Consider the following 4,009-nt stretch of genomic DNA (forward strand, 5'->3'; position numbering starts at 1 on the left):
TTGTCCCTCACTCACAGGAAAGAGGAGCTTAGTCTTCAGCACCACTGTCTCGCTGCAACAATTTAGCTTTCAAGTCATCCTACAAGCATGCACTAGTATGAGCTTTTGGGTGACAAAAGAAGTGGCTGTTGATTAACACTTTATGACGGGCCACTTATTGTTTTAAATTAAACATTAAGAGTTAAAGCTGGAAATTTGGCCATGTGTAAAAAAATAAAATAAAAAAAGTTCCATTTAGTCATCTCTGTGGTTATCAAGCATGTGTGTCATGGAGTGCTATGAGGTGGGAGGCATTTCCCTGCAGTGCTCTGATGTTTACATTCACCAACAGTTACATATCTCTAAGGGGGATGGGGGCCGACATGGTGTCTATATTGTGGTTTCCTCATAGGAAGTACTTCTACAACAGTTCTTTGAGCTTTGCTTCTCGAACATATGTGGTCCTAAGGTTTATTAACTCCTGGGGATTACTATACAACAGACCATTCTGAGAATATTGTCTAGCTTAGGCTAGTTATGACAATGTTATTAAGTCATGACCATTATACATTTACATGACATTTTCCAAATTTTAAAAAAACCTTTATTTAACTAGGCAAGTCAGTGAAGAACAAATTCTTATTTTCAATGACGGCCTAGGACCAGTGGGTTAACTGCCTTGTTCAGGGGCAGAACAACAGATTTTTACCTTGTCAGCTTGGGATTCAATCTTGTAATCTTTCGGTTATTAGTCCAACCACTAGGCTACCTGCCTCCGAATAAGTCTGTACAAGAAAAAGGGAGACAGGCTGTGTAGTTCATTGGCTGCTTTAATAGTTACAGAAACTAATTCACTTCATATACAAGGCAGATCTTTACAGTTCATATTCCAATACATCCTTTTTCCAAAAGTATTTATGTACATTTAAGTTTTTCCTCAAGGGTTATTGCAAAATACATTTTAAATGTAAACATTTTACAAAAGTACATGAAATTAATAAATTAAAAAACTAAAACTAAATAGACATAAAACAAAATAAATAAATCATTCAGTAGTTTTCACTGCATCAAGCTTTTCGGGGGGACAATTCTGAAAATGACCACGGCAATAGCCGGCTAATGTTAAAAATGTAAAAAAATATATAATTATCAGGATGTGTATCATTCTACCATCATAGGCCAGGTAGAGTTGGTAGGTTTCTGTCCAGCTGTTATAATCAGTAATTGATTCACCAAATAAAGCATATACCTCAACAAGACTTAAGAAATGAGAGCCGTGTATTGAAATGGATATACTATAGCTCACAGCCTAGAGTTTGATTTTTTTCTCCATCTGATTAGATTCAATTCAACTCCTATGTGTCACTATGTCAATATAGTTACAGTAAATACATCTTTCAAAGCTCAGAGGGAAAAGCTAGCTATTAAATTGTTGAATAACGGTAAGGTACAACTGCTCAAACTGTCAAATGTCCCACTCTGCCTAAATCAAATACCCAATACCCATGGCATTCAGAAAGATGCAACATTATTCACAACGTCCTTCGAATTTGTGAACTCATGACTTGCATTAGGGCTCCCGAGTGGCGCAGAATTTCATCATAACTGACTATAAACACCCTGGTTCGAATCCAGGCTGTATAACAACCATCCGTGATTGGGAGTCCCATAGGGCGGCGCACAATTGGTCCAGCGTCGTCTGGGTTTGGCCAGTGTAGGCAGTCATTGTAAATAAGAATTTCATCATAACTAACTTGCCTAGTTAAATAAAATATTGAGATAATGTACCGTTGAAGTCGGAAGTTTGCACTTAGGTTGGAGTCATTAAAACTCGTCTTTCAACCACTTCACAAATTTCTTGCTAAAAAAGTATAGTTTTGGCGAGCCGGTTAGGATATCTACTTTGTGCATGACCCAAATCATTTTCCCAACAATTGTTTACAGATTATTTCACTTAATCACAATTCCAGTGGGTCAGAAATGTACATACACTAAGTTGACTATGCCTTTAAACAGCTTGGAAAATTCCAGAAAATGTCATGGCTTTAGAAGCTTATGATAGGCTAATTGACATCATTTGAGTCAATTGGAGGTGAATCTGTGGATGTATTTCAAGGCCTACCTTCAAACTCAGTGCCTTTTTGCTTGAAATCATGGGGAAATCAAAAGAAATCAGCCAAGACCTCAGATTTTCTTTTGTAGACCTCTACAAGTCTGGTTCATCCCTGGGAGGAATTTCAAAATGCCTAACAGTACCACGTTCATCTGTACAAACAACAGTACGAAAGTATAAACACCATGGGACCACGCAGCCATCATACAGCCCAGGAAGGAGACGCGTTCTGTCTCCTAGAGATGACTGTAATTTGCTGCGAAAAGTGCAAATCAATCCCAGATCAACAGCAAAGGACCTTGTGAAGATGCTGGAGGAAACCAGTACAAAAGTTACTATATCCACAGTAAAACAAGTCCTATATCGACATAACCTGAAAGGCCGCTCAGCAAGGAAGAAGCCACTGCTCCAAAGCCGCCAGTAAAAAGCCAGACTACGGTTTGCAACTACACATGAGGACAAAGATCGTACTTTTTGGAGAAATGTCCTCTGGTCTGATGAAACAAAAATGCAACTGTTTGGCCTTGATGACCATCATTATGTTTGGAGGAAAAAGGAGGAGGCTTGCAAGCCGAAGAACACCAGCCCAACCGTGAAGCAGGGGGGGGGGGGCAGCATCATGTTGTGGGCTTTGCTGCAGGAGGGACTGGTGCACTTCCTCAAGATGCCATCTATTTTGTGAAGGAAAATGTGGAAATATTGAAGCAACATCTCAAGACATCTGTCAGGAAGTTAAAGCTTGGTCGCAAATGGGTCTTCCAAATGGACAATGACCCCAAGCATACTTCCAAAGTTGTGGCACAATGGCTTAAGGACAACAAAGTCAAGGTATTGGAGTGGCCCTCACAAAGCCCTGATCTCAATCCTATAGAAAATTTGACGGCAGAACTGAAAAAGCGTGTGCGAGCAAGGACTGAGTTTAAATGTATTTGGCTAAGGTGTATGTAAACTTCCAACTTCAACTGTATACACTACCGTTCAAAAGGGTCACTTAGAAATGTCCTTGTTTTTTTAAGGAAAAAATCACATTTGACCATTAAAATAACATCATTGATCAGAAATACAGTGTAGACATTGTTAATGTCTTGTAGCTGGAAACGGCAGATTTTTTTAATGGAATATCTATATAGGTGTACAGAGGCCTAACCATCACATAGAAAACTATTTTGCAACTATGTTAGCACAGCTGAAAACAGTTGTTCTGATTAAAGAAGCAATAAAACTGTCCTTCTTTAGACTAGTCGAGCATCAGCATTTGTGGGTTCGATTACAGGCTCAAAATGGCCAGAAACAAATAACTTATTTCTGAAACTCGTCAGTCTATTCTTGTTCTGAGAAATTAAAGCTATTCCAGATCTCATACAACTCTGTGTCCCTTCACAGAACAGCGCAAACTGGCTCTAACCAGAATAGAAAGAGTGGGAGGCCCGTTGCACATCTGAGCAAGAGGACAAGTACATTAGTGTCTAGTTTGGGAAACAGACACATCACAAGTCCTCAACTGGCAGCTTCATTAAATAGTACCCGCAAAACACCAGTCTCAATGTCAACAGTGATGAGGCGACTCCGGGATGCTGGCCTTCTAGGCAGAGTTGCAAAGAAAAAGCCATATCTCAGACTGGCCAATAAAAATAAAAGATTAAGACAAGCAAAAGAACAGACAGTGGAACTCTGTCTAGAAGGCCAGCATCCCAGAATCGCCTCTTCCCTGTTGACGTTGCTGATAATGGGTCTCTGTACGCCTATGTAGATATTACATTAAAATAAATCTGCCGTTTCCAGCTACCGGGGCGGCAGGGTAGCCTAGTGGGTAGAGTGTTGGACTAGTAACCGAAAGGTTGCAAGTTCAAATCCCCGAGCTGACAAGGTACAAATCTGTCGTTCTGCCCCTGAACAGGCAGTTAACCCACTGTTCCT

Source organism: Oncorhynchus mykiss, chromosome 12, assembly GCF_013265735.2.
Source record: "Oncorhynchus mykiss isolate Arlee chromosome 12, USDA_OmykA_1.1, whole genome shotgun sequence".
In the NCBI taxonomy this organism is placed as follows: Eukaryota; Metazoa; Chordata; class Actinopteri; order Salmoniformes; family Salmonidae; genus Oncorhynchus; species Oncorhynchus mykiss.